The sequence below is a fragment of the Tamandua tetradactyla genome, chromosome 15 (genome assembly GCF_023851605.1).
Source record: "Tamandua tetradactyla isolate mTamTet1 chromosome 15, mTamTet1.pri, whole genome shotgun sequence".
Classification (NCBI taxonomy): domain Eukaryota; kingdom Metazoa; phylum Chordata; class Mammalia; order Pilosa; family Myrmecophagidae; genus Tamandua; species Tamandua tetradactyla.
This window is the reverse complement of record NC_135341.1, coordinates 25742802-25762912: the sequence shown is the minus strand read 5'-3', so window position 1 is coordinate 25762912 and position 20111 is coordinate 25742802. Positions and strand designations below refer to the sequence as shown.

The following is a 20111-nucleotide window of genomic DNA, read 5'->3' as shown; positions in this document are numbered from 1 at the left end:
TCTCATCATTGAGCTGTAAGAATTCTTTATATAGTCTGTTTATGAATCCCTTATCTGAGAAGCAATTTGTAGATATTTTCTCAGAGTCTGTGGACTGTCTTTTCACATTCTTGATAGTGTCCTCTGAAGCGCAAAAGTTTTAATTTTGATGAAGATTATTTTTTCTTTTGTTGCTTGTGCTTTTGGTGTCATATCTAAGAAACTGTTGCCTCATCTAAGATCACGAGTATTTATACTGATGTTTTCTTCTAAGAATTTGAGTTTTAGCTCAGACATTTAGGTCTTTGATCCATTTTGAGTTAATTTTTTTAGATGATATAGGGTAACAGACCAACTTCATTCTTTTGCAAATAACTATTTTTTTCCCAGCCCTATTTGTTGAGAAGACCATTCTTTCCTCATTGAATTGTATTAGCAACCTTGTCAAAAATCAATTGGCCAGAAATGTATGGGTTTATTTCTGGACTCTAAATTCTATTGCATTGATCTTTATGGTTATCCTTATGCCAATACTGCACTGTCTTTGTTAATGTAGCTTTGTAGTAAGTTTTGAAATCTAGGAAGTGTGAGCCCTCTAACTTTGTTCTTTTTCAAGATTATTTTAGCTATTCTGATTCCTCTGCATTTAGAATTAGCTTGTCAATTTCTGTAAAAAAAAAATCAAAGCAGCTAAGATTTTGTTAGAGATAGCTGTGAATCTGTAGATCAATTTGGGGGATGCTGCCATCTTAATATCATGTCTTCCAATTCGCTGCCATCTTAATATCATGTCTTCCAATTCAGTGTTCATGTCTTGCACTTGTTTTATTAAATTTATTCCCAAGTATGTTATTTTTGACATTATTATTATAAATGGAAATATGTTCTTAATTTCACTTTTGGATTGTTTATTGCTAGTGTATATAAATATAATTAATTTTGTATATTGGTATTTTATCCTGCTATTTTGTTATAGTCTGTTTATTAGATCTAATAGTTTTCTTGTGGATTCCTTAGGATTTTTTCCATAAAGGATAATATTATCTGTGAATAGAGGTAGTTTCACTTCTTTCATTTTAATCTGTATACCTTTTATGTCTTCTTCTTGCCTAATTGGTCTGGCTAAAACCTTGAGTACAAAGTTTAGCAGAAGTTAGAGAAAGACATCCTTGTTTGGCTCCTGATTTTAGAGGGAAAGCATTCAGTCTTTCATCATTAATTATGATGTTAGTTGTAGATCTTTACCCCTAATTTCTTAGGCACCAACTAAAGACAGTTCCTGGAATTTCTCAAATTTACCCATCTCAGGGTCTTTGCAAGCCTGCATCCTTCTTCACATGGTTTCTTATACTTTAAATTTCAGAAAAGCCACCCAGTTGCAGTGGACTACCTCCTCCACTCATTATTCGCTGGAAGAGCACTCTATTTCTTTCTCAGCACTTATTCCAATGTGTGGTTGTTATGTATATTATTTGCTTGTTCATTTTCTGCCTTTCCATGTGCCTTTCATGAGGACAGGGACCATTTCCATCTTGGTGGTGGTTGTATCCCCAGTGTCCAGAACAATAAAAACTCCATCCATTTTTTATTGAATGAATGAGTAAATAAATGAGCACTCACTATAGGCATACAACTTTGAAGTCAGATAACAGATTTTAAAGAATGAATTTGCTTAACCTAACCGTTTAATAGTCATTTCCCAGCTAGCACAGCCACTTCTAAAACTACCCAGTTGTTGCATGAATGCTACTATTTTCCAAAATATTTCTAGAATTCTTCTTTTTGAATTGGATTTTACAGCTTGTAACATCTTCTTTGCATCTTATCAATTCTTACAAATATTAGGAGTTATATAAAATGAAATCAATCTACACTATGGGAAGCATAAATACCTGATATTGTGATGCCTTAGTGGATTTGGCAATTACAATTTACATTCTCTAAGTCTACAAGGAAGCACCCTTAACATGCTCATTAGAGAGCAGTCATGTTTCTTTTTAACTAACATGTTTGGAAAATTCAGCGTATACTTTTGGCATTATGACGCCGAGATAAGTGAAAAAGGAAAACCTGCAGATAGCTCTAGTATGAGATCATGTCATAGATTGATATTTTAGTTAAGCATGAAAACATGCAAGAGGCCATTGAAGATGGACCTTGAAGTGTCACATCTAACCCAGCCCTGTCTCTGACTTCAGCTCTGGGAATTTGGTAGGTTATTGGACTCATCAAAGCCTCAGTTTCTCTCCTGTAACTGACTTATAAACTTAAACTGACTTAAAAGTTTTAAATGAGAAAATGTTATTGCAAGTGTTCACCACAGGGCCAGGTTCATAGTAGGCTGTCAATAAATGGCAGCTGCTATTATTAGTATAATCACCTGTGTTCTAGTTCGCTAGCTGTCAGAATGCAATATACTAGAAACGGAATGGCTTTTAAAAAGGGAAATTTAATAAGTTGCTAGTGTACAGTTCTAAGGCCGAGAAAATGTCCCAATTAAAACAAGTCTATAGAAATGTCCAATCAAAGGTATCCAGGGAAAGATACCTACATTCAAGAAGACCGACGACGTTCAATGTTTCTCTCTCAGCTGGAAGAGCACATGGCGAACATGGCGGCGTCTGCTGGCTTTCTCGTAGCTCTACCTAAAAGGGACTCTCTCCAAAATGTTTCCTCTTTTAAAGGATTCCAGTAAGCAACTCCACCTTCAGTGGGTGGCAATACCCTCCATAGAAGTCATCTAATCAAAAGTTACCACCCACAATTGGGTGGGTCACATCTTCATGGAAATAATCAAAATGCTCCCACCAGCAATATTGGATTAGAATTAAAGGGCATGGCTTTTCTGGGGTCCACCACAGATTCAAACCGGCACCACCTATTAGCCCAAACCCCTCCTTTTATAGTCGAGGAAACTGAGAGACTTGGTGAATTGCCAAGAATAAGGGCAATTATTAAATAGCTGAAAGTCAAAACTGGATCTCCTGGGTGCATGGGTAGTTGCCATACAAGAAACCCGGGTATGATTCCCTGCCTTTGCACCCTCCCCCCCTAAAAAAAAAACAACACACTAACCCCCCCCCCCCCCCCCCCCCCCCCAAACTGGATCTCCTGACTCACAGTCCGGTCCTTTCCATTTCAATTCACAGAACAAGCCTCTGCTTGCTGAGCCTAACAGCTGGGAGGGGCAAATACTTCTCTTGGCAATAAGCTAGCCAGAAAAGGCATATATATGTGGCATATATATGCTTTCTTAAAGAAAAATAAACAGAAAGACCTTTTTAGTCCTTTGGCTGCAAATCAGAATCCTTTTGTGCAAATTGAATTCATTTTGTTATTGCTTCAGGATAAATAGATTCCATTACTAGTCTGTCACTATTTTCCCACTTTCCTTGCTCTGAGTATATCCTATCTCTTTGAATTAGAATGGGGGATTTCAGCTAATCACAATAGCCATTCAGAAGCTATAAGGGAAGTAAAAATTACCTTCACTGAAGCAAAAGAAGTAAAGAATAACCTCAGGGTAACAATCATGCTTTTAATTTGAAAATTTTCCATAAGATAAGACTAGAGAGTCTTTGGAATCATATATAAATTATATGCATATGGCCTTTTAATGATTTTACCTCTCCTGGCCTTTAGGAAAAATCATATTGATGAGAAAGAACAGGTTGAAAAACAATTTGGGGAATTTTGAATTTTGAATGTTTAAATACATTCTATTAGGTGGATTTTACTACTATTGATTTTATCTTTTATTAATAGAATCTGGCCTGATGCAAATGATTGCACAAAACAAATGGCAAGAAATTTCTTATTTTTGCTCCTTTCTTTATAATTATTCTGCATTCTTATAGGCTAATCCACCATGTAAGGTTGCACCATTTATCATGCTTTCAACAAAGACAAGGTTATAGAAGTGGAAATTCAAGTACAACCCCGACTCCCCAACCCCCATATCTCTAAGGCAAAAGAGCACTTTTTTACCTTCATATAAAGCCTCCGTCTTCTCACAAAGTCATATTTCTGGGGGTCTGCATCCATCCTAAGAGGCAACATTTTTGATTTGCTCAAAAGCCCTGTGTAGGTTAATATGACCCTGGTATAGGTATCATAGCCATACTAAAAAAAAATAAAAGACGTGATGACACAATCTGAAACTAGCACAAATCTGTTAAGCAAGAATGAACAAATACTCCACATCTTGCAAACACAAGCTTATAATAGAAAATTAACCCTGTGTGAAAACTTCAAAAGATCAATCACTAGTTAATTCACTCCATTCATTCATTGACCCATCTCTTCATTCAATATACATAATACAAGAACACTTGAAAACTGCTGCTGTAACAGGTAAGGGAATTTCAGAGGGTGTTTCAAAAAACAGTGAAGGAAATTTAACCCATTGCTATTACAGGCTTTCACTGTATGATTAAATCCCTATTATTTTGATTGCATATTAATTTGTAACACTGCACATCGAGCATGGATTATTGAAGACTTGCCTAGTATTTTCTGAATAGGTGCCAGGAAAAGCTAGCATTTTCCATTACTGTATGATTAGCCCCTGGCCCCACTGTTTTCTGTTTACCCTTTGAAGAAAACTCCTACTGTATGTTTGCCTTTCTAGCAATTGTCAGGTTATCAGGATGTGTCCTTTTGGGTGACTGCTAGAGCTCATTAAGCCTCCACCCCCAGTTCTGGCAGCATAACCCAGCGGGTTTATTTTAATATAAACAGTGTTACCGAATGTATTCTATTGTAATACTTTTCTTGAGTCTTTACCTCTGCATGAATTCTCTTTTTATTTCTCTTTAAAACCACAAAGAAAGCATTTCAGAGCTTTTCAATAGCAAGCAATCCTTTCAAGATCACAGCTCTGACTTCTGCGGGTGCCCTTTATGAAATCATGGGAGTTCCTGCTTTATGTATTTATCATATCAGTTTGGCTCTCTACAGATTAATTCATCTATCCAGTGAAAACATTCCAAATAAATCAAGCTTTTGCTAAAGGTGTGTTTTTTTGGTTAGACTCCCCACTTCTACTGAGAAGACAGCGATACTGACCTGGGGCTGGTTACCTTGCATGTAGGTCATTACAAATAAAGTAGGTGCCCTAACTCTTGGTGTTTGACCGAGTTTGGCAGACATCAGTTATTTTTGCTTCACAGTACTGATTTTCCCTTTTCCTGATAACTATATTCCCATATTCCCTTCAGCCCATTGAGAATAAGGCCTACAGGTCCCCATCTGTTCAAATTCTTAATCTTCTTCTGTGCCAGTTAGCTTGTGATTTTTCACTACTTACATTTTTAAAATGTCTTCTAAGACAATCTCAGCATGCCTTTCCAGATTTTCGCCATAACTCCTTTATGCGGAATAAAACACCCTGTTAAGATATGATTTGGTCCAGTCATTTTTGCTATGTGCTTTTGAACAAATTATAGTTAATCTATTCATGACACTGATTCCAACTTAATTCTCTCAGAGTAGGAATGACATTACATAAAAAGTACTTTAAGCTTCTCAGAAGTCGAGTACTGAAAAAACTGTTCTTTTTTTTATTGCAGTTGCTTTTCTATTGTTTATATAAGCACTCAAATATTGCTAGTCTTAGGAAAGATCTTTTTCATTTTTTAATCTAATCACTAGTGTTAACAAAGTTTTACATCTGGTCTATAGAACAAATTTATTATTATTGCATCCATCTATTTATCCATCTATCCATCTCTCTGTTGATCTAATCTGTCATCTTTTATTTATCTATCATCATTACATTTTAATTCTAGTTCTGTTTTTGTCCAACTAATATATTAAGTGAGACTCTTCTGAAGTGTTGCAGTTTATTTTTTCTTTTTGGAACTTTATGATGCATATTAATGCAGAGTTGAGTCATTTTGCTCGTTGTGATGAAGGGTGTTTGCTCTCTGCCTCTGCCAGTCTCCTTTGTCACATGGCTCTGCTAGCAGCTATGACTCTCATGCTGTGAGCTCGCTCTTAACCATGATAAATAAACCTTGGGTTGGATTAAATAAGTTCCAAAGCTATTGTGTAAAAGTCCATGTGTCAGTACCTTAAAACTTTCCTTCCTGTTCTTTGACCCTTGTTTTTCTAAATCTTAAATTTAGTTGAGTATATATTATTGATTTTTCCAAATAGTACAATAAATAGTATTTACCAGTGTCTCTAATTTCACATGGCTTCTTCTTTACCTTTTCTAAATCATCCCTGATTGAGATAATATTTGTAAATGCATGTATTACTGGTTTGAACACTTAAGAGGCACTTAATAAACTTTAAGTGGTATTGTTTTATTCCTGTCCTTGTTAAATGTTTTTTTTTTTTTTCTGGTTTGACTTTATATTTAGCACACTGTGGAAAAACTTTCCCCTTGATAGGAGGCAGTCAAAGGTAAGAAAAACTGGAATGAGCAGAGAGGAGGATTTGACTGTTTACTTGTTCAAATATATCAGTCATCTTTATTATGAAAAACAACTTAGAACTTGTGGCATTCCTCAGATCACTCATAAAATATTATCCAATGGGGGCTGCAAACTTTGAAGCAGGAAATAGAAAAAGTCTGCCATGAATGATGGAAGGGAGCTGATTGATATTGGCAGATTTCAAGGATGATGGCCCTTCCAATCAGGACCAGTGGTCCACGTAATACTTGGATCAGATAATTGCCAAATGCAATGAACACTTTTCACTTTTCATCTTATTTGATCTCCAGCTATAGCAACAGCATCATGTCAAATAAATTTTAGGCTCTGGTGCTTTGTTGATAGTCTGGCATTTACTCCTTGTTCCATAATGCTGATCCAAACCATTTCTTCTTTTCCTTTGGGTAATATCTCCCACTCTGAACCTCAATCAGTATATTGATTATACTCCCCCCATCTTTTACTGATAATATATTGGTCTCCCAGTTACTCATTCTTCTTCATTAAAGCTTTTCTTTTAAATTTTTAATTTTGGAATACTTTTGAAGCAGGATAAAATAGAACAACTGTATGCCCCTGGTTTCCTCTTCAGCTCCAAAAGAGTCAACAGACAACTGCAAGTCCCTTGTTTCTTATTGACCTCCAAAGGAACTAATACAGAGCTACAAACTTCAGCTGCAAACTTCCTGGGACAAATATTTCTCCTAAAGCCCTCAAACCTCCCAAAATGATTGGAACCTCCTCACATCATAAAAGCTTATAAAATTCTGGGCCCAAAACAAACTCTTAGTTAATGATAAGAAGCACAGGGTAAAAAAGATTGTTAACCATTTGCTCAAAGACAAATTTTAGGTAGGTGACAACAAACAAGAAATTCTGCTAGCTGTCTCCTCTAGAACAAAGAAGACACCTAGTATTCAAAGGTCACTATAGAAACCTGCCACCACAAAATTTTCCTATAAAACCAGCTAGCCAGCTCTACTCGTGTGTGTCCCTGTCTTGGGCAAACGTCCATGTTAACCTTTTAACGTGTACTCTCTCTTTCTGATAAACTATTTCTAATAAATTTTACTTCTTGTTCCTACTGGCCCTCTCATCTCTAAATTCTTTTAGTTTCGAGACTATAGAACCTGGATTGGGGCTTAACTGGCACCATTGCCAGCAGGGCACCAGTTATATTTTAGATTTACTGAAGAGTTGTAAAGATAGCACATAGGGTTTCAGTATACCATTCACCCAGCTTCCCCTAATTTTAACCTCTTATCTAACCATGATACATTTATCAAAAACTAAGAAATTAACACCAGTACAACGCTATTCATGAAACAACAGGCTTTATTTGCGTTTCACCAGTTTTTACACTAGTGTCTTTTTTTCCAAGATCCAATCCAGTACCACATTGCATTTAGTTGTCAAGTCTCCTTAGTGGCCTCCAGTCCATGGCAGTTCTCAGTCTTCCATTTTATTTCATGAGCTAGATACTTTGGAAAATTACTGGCCAAATATTTTGTAGAATGTCCCTAAATTTGGGTTCAATTGATGTTTTGTTATGGTTAAACTAGAGTTAATAGATTTGTGGAGAAAATATCATAGAAGTGAAGTGCCCTTCTCACCACATCATGCCAGGGAGTACATGATGTCCTCATTATTTACTGCTGGTGATGTCAACTTTTATGGGATTAAAGTGGGGTCCACCAGGTTTCTCCACTGTAGAGTTACTATGTTTCCTCTTTTCATACTGTATTCTATAGTGGCGCGACTCACTAAGTCCCTCCCACACTTAAGGGGAGGAGAATTACTCTCCACCTCCTGGAAGGAGGAATATAAAAAAAATTGTGACCATATGTTAAAATCACCAACCTAATTAGTAAACACATTGGGGAAGATACTTTGAAGCTATACAAATATCTTGTTTCTTCTTAAAATCTTGCCTGCTAATTTGATCATTCTTCTGTGAATTTTGCTTACAGCACTTTTTACTCTGGTGTTTGAGTGGTGATTTTCTATTTTTCTCCTTCTTATGCAATTATTATTTGGAAATTCTTCTATATGGAAGACTTATCCCATATCCCCTATTTATATTTTTATTCAATCATTTATTTATGTCAGTATTTTCTCACGATAATTGTGTGTGTGTGTGTGTGTGTGTGTGTGTGTGTGTGTGTGTGCTTCAATTCAGTACTATTGGTATTTTGTTGCTTAAAAAGGTTTGGCCTTTGGGAGCTTTCTCAGTTTATTCCTATGTCCTTTTGATATTCCTATTCCCCATCTTTATTTCTTCTTCTTCTTCTCCTTCTCAGCACTTCTTTACTTTTTGTCATTCATTAAACTTTTCTGTTCATTAAACGAACAATCTGTTCATGGTCTTTTCAATTACAATTTGTACCATTGTTCTGGGTGACTCCCATGACTATGTGAACAAGTCCTACAATGAGAGCATCTCAATTCTGTGACTTTATCGACTCCCATAATCTGTATGTCCAATCAACTTTAGTCATCCACTTTAGTGGGCAAATGCTAAATCTTAACATCACCTGGAAATGCTGTATTTGCAATATTAAATTTAATTTTTTAAGTCCAATTCTTCCAAGTCCCTCAGTTTTTCCCCACAACAGTTGTTCTTTCATCTTATAGGAGCCTCCAGTCTCTTCACTTCTCTATTTTTTCCCGGTCCATAGAGCTCATGGCTATCACTTCAACCATTTGCTGGTGCTACTGATATAGATCACACAATGTTACTAGGTTCTTGGCAGTGTTTAACAAGCCTTCTGTGTGTGGAGAGTCAGCTCTCTCTCCTCAAAGCAGTAGCTCTTTACCATCTGTCCCCTACCTTCCCTTAGCTCATGAATTCTTCTCTTGCTGCAGAGAGTCGACAGAAATCATCAAAAATAAAAGAAAAAACAACTGCTGTACTTCAGGCAACAAACTTATTAACTTACTGTGCTGCTCTTACCTTTTTCTCCTTTCCTCTTGTTCCTCTCGTGAAGGCCATATACCTCTTCCTATTTAAAGCTAATCCTCTTCACATGGGCTTTGGATCCCATCTTCTCCCTCCTTCCTAGTTCCCTCAGGCTCTTGTTTATGCTGCTGTCTCCTATATCTTTTTTTTTAGGTGCATGGTCCAGAAATCGAACCCGGGTCTCCCATGTGGAAGGCAAGCATTCTACCACTGAACCACCTGTGCACCCTCTCCTGTATCTTCAAACTCTTACTTTCGCTGGCTCTTTTATTTGAGCATTTAAACAAAATGAAAGAAAAACAAAACCAAAAAAGAAACAAAAACCTTCCCTCAAGTCCATATTATCCTCCTGGTATCTCCCTACTTTTCTTTTTCCCTGCTTCTTGAAGATTGTTTACTCATCTGATTTTACTTCTTGGCCCACTACAATTCACCTTCTGTCCTCCTGTGCTATTCCACTCAAATTATTCTTGCCAAGTCACAAATGGCTTCCATATACCTAAGGCGAGGAGATTTATCAGTCCTCGTCTTACTTGATTGTTCTTGTTATCCACTCTCTCCTACTTGAAATTCACCTTTTATTTTGCCTCAGTAGCATATTTTGATTTTCCTTCAGTTCTTTTGGTCATTCTTTACCTGTTTTTCAGAGTTCTGGTCTAGGCCCCCATCTTACATTACGTACTCATCTGGGCGAATTTGTCCTCTTCAAGGTCTCCAATTACTATCCTAATGGCTAAAAAATCTGTGTCTCCAGTCCAGATGTCTCTCATGAGAGTGGTCCCAGATATCTCCCTGCCCCTAGCTACCACCACTGGCATTCCTTAGACACTTCAAACTCATATTCAAAACTAAACTCTACATTTTCCTCTTCAAGCCTTTCCTCTTCGTTGTTCTTTCTTAGTGAATGGTACCACTTCCTCCCTGGAGCTGAAGCCAGAAACCTGGGGTCATTCTTGACTGTTTTTTTCTTTCTGGTAAATATATACTTAAAACTATTCATTGCAGTAACATAAATGCACGTCAAAACTTCTCATTTTAAACACTTTCAAGTGAACAATTCAGTGTTCACTCGAAACAAAAATTTGTCACATTTATGATACTGTGCTACCATCATCACCTTTTTCATCTCCTCAAGCAGAAACTCTAAACCCATTAAGCAGTAACTCCCGCTGCCCCCTGGTAACCTTTAATCTACTCTCCCTGTCTATGAACTTTGCTTTTGGATATTTAATATAAGCAAAATCATACGATAGTTGTGTGGGTTTTTTGTTACTGGCTTTTTCCACTCAATTTAATGTCTTCCAGTTCATCTATGTTGTAGCATGCATCAGCCCTTCATTCCTTTTTATGGTTGAATAATATTCCATTGTTCTTCACACGATTTTTGGATTTCCAAATGCAAATTGGAACATGTTATTCCTTCAACTGCTCCTGTGTCTTTAGGATAAATCACAAACTCCTAATCTGAATTCATAAATCCTGCTTGAGCCCAGATTATTTGTCCAGTCTCTTCTTTTGTCATTTTCTCTCTTAACTTTTTATTTTTACTTGCCTCAAGAACTATTATTTTATTTGATCTTTTTGCCTAAAATACTCCTGCCTGACTTCCCCATTCTTTCATTCTCTTTAATAATCATTTCCTGACCTTCTCACCCTTATCAAGATTGGTTACTCGCTCTTCCTTTATGTTCCCATGGCTCCCCACATTCTGTTAAGATACTTAGCATACCAAATTGTAATGTTTTGTTTATTTGTCTGTTTCCCCAATAAGTAGGTACTGAATGCTCAAACAAATGAATTCCTTGTATTCTTTGATTAGCTGTGACTACTCTTTCTTCTAGGCCCAAAGTGATATGTTAAAGCAAATTTTACTTCAGAAATTCATTTAAGACGTATTTCGTATAGGGACGGTTTTCCAGGTTGGTTTCTCAGATAATCAAGATCCTAATTAATTATAATGAAGTTTAGATTAACTTGATTTGTTATCCCTTTGGAATTGATCTGTTAATATTATCACTGCAGTATGGAATCCCATTTTCCTTCCTTTCCCTCCACTATTTCTCTCTTTTTTCCCTTCTACTATAGTATCTCAGCCATGTACTGAGTTAAATAAGATTTAGAGAGTTTAAAAGGGACCTCTTTACAGCCCTGATTATTTGGGAAATGGAAAATTGCAGTCCTTAGCAAGAAGAGAATGTGGTAACACAGATCATGGTTGTGCCCTTAGTTGAATCCACATCCATTGAGGGATCCTTGTTTATGGAAAAATCGAGTGACTAGAGGTTGTTACTGTTGTAATGCCAACCCATGACCCACTATCCAATTTCTCCATGTACATTTTCTCTGGATCATTGCTAAGGCAGTTCATGGCCACCAAGGATAAAAGTAGCAATGGCCTGTAAGATTTATATCAATGTTAAATTTCTTGAACTTGATAACTGTTTTTAAGGTGTTTACATAAGTGAATATCCTTGTTCTTAGGAAATGTACATGGCAATATTAAGTGCTCAAGGAACATGATGCATAAAACCTACATTCAAGTGTTCAGAAAATGGATTGATAGATAAGCAGATAGTAGGTGTACATAAAGATGATTGAGAAACTACCTCAAGAGTATGTGTTGGTATGGCAAATTGGCAAAATGTTAAAACTGGTGGATCTAGGTATCTGGGGGGAGGATAGAGCTATGTTGGGGTTCTCTGTATGGGGTTTATGTTGTTTTTGTAACTACCACATAGGTTTGAAAGCATTTCAGAAGAAAAAGTTTTTTAAAACACCAAAAAAAGTAGCAATGGCCTGGAGATAGCCTTGGTACAAAACCTGATTATTCAGATTTTCAAAACCTGGGGAATTCCTACACACACACACACACACACCTTTTATAATTAAAAACCACCTTGCTGATGGTATTGCTGCCTGGGTTACCACTGTGGAAGAAAAACCTGCTGTAATGTGAAATCCCTTCTGCCCTGAGGTTGTGATTCTTTGATGAGAATCATCCATTTAAAGCCTCAAAACTGAATTTCCAATTTACTTTCACCTGAGTGGTTAATGTTCAGATTTCATTCAGATGTTGACCTTACCCAAGAATAAATTTGGGCTGTCCTGTGAGTACCCCAAATTTCTAAATCTGTGGCTATTTGCTTGTCCATCCTTCACCTATTTAGGCTGCCTGATGTTTTTTTGTTTTGCTAAAACAAAGTAACTCTCTTAGGCTGCCAGGTACCAAGTTTATCTGTCTCCTCGTGTTGATTTCAGGCAGTCAGTAGACATGCTGTTGTGCCTCTTAGTGTCCTTGTGCAGAAGGAAGTACTTGGATGTGGCTGGTCAAACATGAAGGTTGTATATATTAGTCCATCATGTACACGAAACTACTTTGTTGCTCTACCCATCAAGACCTAACTGCCTCAGGTAAATTTTTTAGTACACACTTTTGATATAGTTTTTCAATCATCTTTATATCCAAAAGGAATAATTTGGCCTTCATATTTCAGGAGTAGCAGCTTATCCTAAATTGCAATACCTATAACATTGTGGAGGTACACTTGCTATGCTGTGTGAATAATAATTTTATACATAAGTTAAGCCTGTTGTTCAGGAAGTGTACTGTGCTAAGAGCACTCACTGGTTTGGATATTCACCTATATGGGGGAATGGTGTTTAGTTTAGGAATTACAACTAGTTATTTCAGAAGGTAGCATATTTTGAATGTGTGAAATGCTCAAAGCATAGCCCTAGGCATTATAATAAAGTTAAAGACTCTGTCTCTGATTTAGCCACTCAAAACACATACTCATGAAAGTCCAAAAACACTTCCTGGGCAATGGTTCATTCAGCACAAATTGACAAATTGAATCTGTAGTATGTGCTGAGGTTGGAGTCAAGCTATGATCCGAGTGAGGAAAAGTTCATTCAACAAATTCAAAAAAAGATTTATTGAATGCCTACTTTGTTCCAGCACTGTGCTAGATAAGAGGCTATGGATACCAAGATGAAATCATATGTTCACTTGCTTCAGGATCTTAAGAGGGAGATAGCATGTAAAAATGGGAGAAACTACCACAGGAATACAAAGAAAGCACCTAGAAGGGGAAAAGTTTTCAGTCATATGAAGAGACACCATAAAATTCTGCTTACAGTTCTAAACACAGCAACTGCTTGCAATATTTGGTTTCTGGTTACCTTGGGAAGAAATGACTCATTGTCATGGTCAGGTTCATGTGTCAACTTGGTCAAGTTGTGGTACCTGTTTGGCTGATTGGGCAAGTGCTGGCCTGTCTGTTGCAATGAGGCCATTTCATAGAATTAGATCATGAGCACGTCAGCTGCATCCATAGCTGATTCCATTTGTAATCAGCCAAAGGGGAGTGTCTTCTGCAATGAGTGATGCTTAATCTAATCACAGGAAGCCTTTTAAGGAGGATTCAGAAGAGACAGGCTCTATTCCTGCTTCAGCTGGTGAGCCTCTCCTGTGGAGTTTGTCCAGACCCTCCATTGGAGTCATCAGCTTCACAGCCTGCCCTGCGGATTTTGGACTCTGCATTCCCACGGTCATGTGAGACACTTTTATAAATTTTATATTTGCAAGTGTTCTCTGTTGATTCTGTTTCTCTAGAGAACCCTAACTTATACATTCTGTTCTAGTTTGCTAGCTGCCAGAATGCAACACACCAGAGATGGATTGGCTTTTAATAAAAGGGGATTTATTTTGTTGGTTCTTCAGAGGAAAGGCAGCTAACTTTCCACTGAGGTTCTTTCTTACGTGGAAGGCACAAGATGGTCTCTGCTGGTCTTCTCTCCAAGCCCTTGGGTTCCAACAACTTTCCCTGGGGTGACTTCTTTCTCCATCTCCAAAGGCCTGGGCTGAGCTGCTAGTGCTGAGATGAGGAATGCCGAGCTGCTAGGCTGTGCTACATTGCGTTCTGTCATTTAAGCACCAGCCAATTAAGTCAAACGTCACTCATTGCAGCAGACATGCCTCCTAGCCGACTGCAGATGTAATTAGCAACAGATGAGGTTCACGTACTATTGGTTTGTGTCCGCAGCAACAGAACTAGGTATGCTCACCTGGCCAAGTTGACAACTGAATCTAACTAACACACATTCCTTATACCAAACTTTGTCTCAACCCTTCTATCAACAAACTGACCATTTAGAATTCAGTAAAGTAAGAAGGCTACATTTTGCAAACCTTTATGTTGACCTTTAGGATACTGATCGAATAAAGGCCTGAGGAGGGGCTTTGATAATCAGTTTGTAAAGCTTGTTTGACCAAGTGGGGCAGTGGATTGAACAAATATTATTTTGATGGGAATGAAGTAGTACAGGTATGGACAAGTGATTCTAGGGTGGTATTAGGAGACAGAAACACAATGCTAATGTAAGAAGATTCTTCATGATTTCGATTATCCAAGTTCATGAGACTGGCTTGTCCCACTATGTCATACCTGTCCTCAGGCAACATCTTCCTGAAATGTAGTATTCCATCAGAGGCCAATAGAAATATAAAGTGAGCCACATGTATTTAAAATTTTCTAGTAGTCACATTAAAAAAGGTAAAACAGAAGTGGTGAAATTAAGTTTAACAATATATTTTATTATAGGCAATATGTCAAAAATATCATTTTAACATGTAATTAGCATAAAGATTATTAATGAGATATTTACATTTTTTCATGTAAGTCTCTTAAGTGTATGTGTGTTTTATACTTATAGCATATCACAGTTAGGAAGAGCCAAATTCCAGGCACTCAATGGCTACATGTGGCTAGTGGGTACTATATTGGACAGTTTAGCTGTAGATATGGGTGAACATATCCCATTTTCAAGGTTCTCTATAGGAGTTGATTCTTCAGCTTTTTCCTGGTACTGTATTTCAATGTGCCTGGATATTTGGAATAAACTCTTAAATGGAGCCAAGATTTCCAATGCCAAAGTTTGATTATTTTTTCTTAACTCATGCTGTTATATAAATATTTATTGAGTTTCTATAATATACTAGCCATTGGAATACAATGGTGAGCAATATCACTATGGTTTTGGCTTCCAGGGTTCTTATAGTATAAAAGGAGGAGAGAAATTAAACAAATTAACAAATTAAATGTATCATTATGACAACTGCTGGGATGAAAAGTCCAGTGATGAGCAGTTTGTAACAGGAGGACTTCTGGTCTGCAGTGATTGGGATGCTTCCTCAATGAAGTGACTTTTGAGCTGAAATCAGAATGATGTTGACGAGCAGTCAAAAGGAGTTTTGCCCTTTCAAGGAACTTACAGGAGAATGGTGTGGCTAGAGTGGAGAGAGCAAAAGCAAGAGTGGTTGGGGATGAAGTAGAAGTAGGCAGATGCCAAAGTTCATGTGACCTTAGGTCATATTAAGGACAAGGATCTTCCTCCAAAGAGTAAAGAAAAGCCATTGTATGTTTATAAGGAGCAGTGGGGACATTATTGGAAATACATATCAAAAGAGTACTCTGCTGTAGACTGGAGGATGGATCTGAAGGATAAAGGATGAATCTGGGGAGACATGTTAGGAAGCTATTGAATAATCCAACTAAGAGGGCAGTGGCCACCTCAAGTCCTAAACTGATGACTTTCAGTCATATTAATAGGAAAAACTGAAATAAGTTGGTAATTTATTTGATGGAGGTGGAGATGGCACAGGGCATGGGGGAGAGGGTGTCAAATCTGAATCCTACCTTTCTGACCTGCTGAAATAGTTGATTGTGAGCCTTCTAAGGGTTCTTTTTATTAGCTCTACTCTGGCATGCTGGACGTTTCAGAGTGACATTTCTATCATCCAAAATAGAAAATATAGTGTTAAGTGACCAATATTTAAGTCAATAAAATGGCCTTCCAAAAGTTGTTTTTGCTTGAACCAGAAATGTATAAATCTTTGGTGCTAGTGGTAGAATAACAAGAAAAAAGTCAACAGTGAGCTAGAATTCTACTCTCCATATCTCCTAACCTGCACGTACTAAGTACTCACAGGCTGAATCATTTAATGACTTTTCTGCTTTGAGCATAATTTTGTTTTCCTTATAAATTATACAGTCTTTGCATTGACACAGAGTATTAGTGCCATAAAATTGTCATGAGTAGAGGTTGATGCCAGTCTTCACAGAGGAAGGCTAAAGAGAAATCATGAATATTATTTGTCTGACCCTGTTCCTAAGTCAATTAAAAAACAACAATAAGGCTTTTATGCTCTTACAATGGGTTCACATGGATTTTTAATAATTTCTAGCTAACGATTAAAAGATTACGTTTTGTTTGCATTGTTATTCATTTTAACATTAGTTATTAAATGGTTAATTTAATTTACTTCTTATTCAATGTCAAATCAACATGAAAAATTCAAGCTGCTGGATAATTCTAAATAGTTGGATGTTGACAATCATGTTCACTCATTCATTAATTTTTTCACGGGATAATTATTAAGTGCATAGAAGCTTAAAAAAAACCCTTGAGAGGTTTACAATATAGTGGGGAGACATAAATGAATAAGCACATAAACAAAACTGTAATGTAATGTCAGCAGTGTTTAGTGCTATCAGAAAATAGAAGGGGATAAAGAGTTAGAATGCAATATTGGTGGTATCTTAGAAAGCCTGATATCAGAAGATGTCTCAGTAGTGACATGCAAGTAGTAACATGAAGGAAATCAGAGAGCTGGGCAAATATCCAGGGTAAGAGTCTTTTAGGCTCAGGGAACAGCAAGTACAAGGCTCTAAGGTGGGCATGTGCATCTTCAATGTGCAGTAAGGAAGCCAGTGCTTCTGAACTCCTGTGAGGAAGGGAGCAGAGGAGGAAATGAGATTGAGGAGGTGATGAGGGGCTGCATTACAAAAGGACTTAAGGTCATTTAAAGATTATGGATTTTATTCTAAGTATGATGGGGAGCCATTGGAGGGTTCTGAGCAGGGCAGAGATGTGAATTTAGATGTAGGATTTTTGAGAAAGAGGAGAACCAGGGGTGATATTTAGGCTTTGGGCCTGGACAATTGGATGAATGATAATGCCATTTATTCAGGTGGGGAAAATTATGGGGGAAAGAATTTAGTAGTTTAGTTTTGGGCATGTGAAACTAACAAAAATTATGCTTTTCTTTTATTTCAAATTTGAAATGCCTATTAATGCGATTAGATATTTGACTGGAGAGATTGAATAGACAGATATATATACAAATGTGTAGTTCAGGGGACAACTAAAGGCTGGAAATATATATTTGAAACTAACACCTAGAATTTAAAGTAGATGTTCTGCATCTTGTCCATTGATACCAGAATCCTCATTCTTTAGCCACTGCTGCCATTACATTTCTTCCCCACCTCTGCCCTTTTTGGTCCCTGCTTTTGTTCTGGAGGAGGGGTTGTGAACGTTCTTTGTGATGGAGAAGGGTAGTAGTTCCTAGATGATGATGACGGCAGGAGTCGCCTCATTCATCTACAAGCATTTGCTGAAAGCAAAGTCATTACAAAGTGAGCAAAAGCAATGGCCTTCACTGAGCTTATAACCTAGTGGGAAATAGAGCATAGGGAATTAGACTAGTCATTAATCAAGTAATAATCTCAAAAAAATGTGACACTGTAATGATGGCATGTAATGGGACAGAGGTGCATAATGCCAGGAGACCTTATAATAGGAAGGGTTATATCTCAATCTAGAGGCTAAGCAAGGCTTCCTGAGGATCCGAGAGTTCAGTTGTTATGTGAGTAGGAGTTAATTAGGCAAAGAGTGAGAGGAGGAGTGATCCAGGAAGAGGGCACATCATAAAGACAGCTCTGTGGTAGACAGAGCATGGTGCATAAAAACAAGAATAGCATGGCAGGAGCCCAGAGAGTGAAGGAAAGCATTGCGGAAGATGATGGCAGGAAACGCAAAATGCCTCTAGGTCCCATGGTTTGAGAAAAATAATTGTGGTTGCAGTGTGGAGAATGGATTGAGGCTGGGGAATGGGGAGGAAGGAAGAGACCAAAAGAGAGGATTAGGAAGTCTAGATAGGAGTCTCTGGCAGTAGTCTAGGTGAGAGATGACGGTGATTTGGGTGGCGTAGCACCAAACTAGGGTTAGTATAACTGCCTAGGGAGAGTTGAATGGGTGGGGGAGCCAAGGTTCTCTCCATCTTAAAGAAGGACAGCCATGCTAACGAGCCGTGCATCAGGGTGGTTAAGGAATTGCTGGGTTGAAATATAGTTCTCCCTACTACAATGTGGCTTTATAAGTAAATTCAAGATCCTAGAGCCTATATGGCAGGTTGTTTTGTGGATTAAATCTGACTCTGTATGATAAATGCTTAGCCAGCATTCAATAATGACAGTATTATCAGTGTCTGGAATTTAACAATCACCCCTAGAAAAAGATGTCACAGGAAAAAACAGTTTTTCAATGTTTCTGGAAATCGTTAGGGAAAACTATCCACAAATACATAAATATACTGAACACCCACAGTCTGCAATCACTTGCAAGAACAATATATGTTAATTATTGATGGTAAGATTGATTTTGAGATATACTTTTACAGTTATGGGCCCTGTGTAAAAATAGTGGCTGGCATATGAAATTTGTGATTGTACAGCTGTGGTTAAAGTGATTATAGATGTTCTAGTGTTCTAGCTGCCAGAATGCAATATACCAGAAACAGAATGGCTTTTAAAAAGGGGAACTTAATAAATTGCTAGTTTACAGTTCTAAGGCCAAGAAAATGTCCCAATTAAAGCAAGTCTATAGAAATGTCCAATCTGAGGCATCCAGGGAAAGATACCTTGGGTCAAGAAGGCCAATGAAGTTCAGGGTTTCTCTCTCAAGTGAAAGAGCATATGGCGAGCACAGTCAGAGTTTCTCTCTCATCTGGAAAGGCACATGGTGAACACGGTGGGTTCCTCTCTCATCTGGAAGGGCACATGGCGAACACGGCATCATCTGCTAGCTTCTTCTCGGGGCTTCCTGTTTCATGAAGCTCCCTGGGAGGCATTTTCCTTCCTCATCTCCAAAGGTCACTGGCTGGTGGACTCTTTCTTGTGGCTATGTCATTCTGCTCTGCTCTCTCTGAGTCTTTTATTCTCCAAAATGTTTCCTCTTTTATAGGACTCCAGTAAACCAATCAAAACCCACCCAAATGGGTGAAGACATTCCTCTATCTAATCCTGCTTAACAACCACTCTTGATTAAATCATACCTCCAGGGAGATTATCTGATTACATTTTCAAACATACAATACTGAATAGGGATTAGAAGAAGTGGCTGCCTTTACAAAATGGGATTAGGATAAAAACATAGCTTTTCTAGGGTACATACATCATTTCAAACCACAATAGATTTTGTCCATTTTTATCTTACATAATTTAAAAAGCAAATACACAAAAAATAGACTATGGAAAAATATCCCTTCAGGCACAAATTACATGCCATCATGTTCTAAACTTCATTATTTACTTATTATTAAAGGTATGTAAGAGTTCATTAATGTCCTGTGAATCCTAATCAATCATTGTACAATGAAGCATAAAATTAGCTTAAAAGATTCATATATAGTTAGTACATGATGTACTGGTACCTCTTCAGAAGTGGATCAACTAAAAATGAGTGACAGAAAAAAATACAGATGACATGTTAGGTGATGGGTAACTAATTGTGCTTTTAGCATAAGAGCAAGAAATAAAATACCTGAATGGAATTCTAAAAAGCATGTTTTAACGTTTTTACTTTGAACTCACAATGGACTTCATAAA

General features: G+C 37.4%; 1 protein-coding gene across 35 annotated transcripts in view; it reads left to right on the top strand.

The window, feature by feature from the left end:
- LOC143656990 (uncharacterized) overlaps positions 1-20111 on the top strand; it is a 402509-nt gene that overhangs the window by 79232 nt on the left and 303166 nt on the right. For 2 of the 35 annotated variants that reach the window (XM_077128833.1, XM_077128831.1), the window contains one exon: positions 12640-12792. The exons of 31 other annotated variants lie outside the window; for them this stretch is intronic. The gene's annotated coding sequence lies outside the window, so the exon portion shown is untranslated. Of the gene's footprint in view, positions 1-12639; positions 12793-13786; positions 13937-20111 lie in introns of all 35 variants that reach the window. 2 more of the 35 variants (XM_077128832.1, XM_077128834.1) reach the window with 2 other exon arrangements.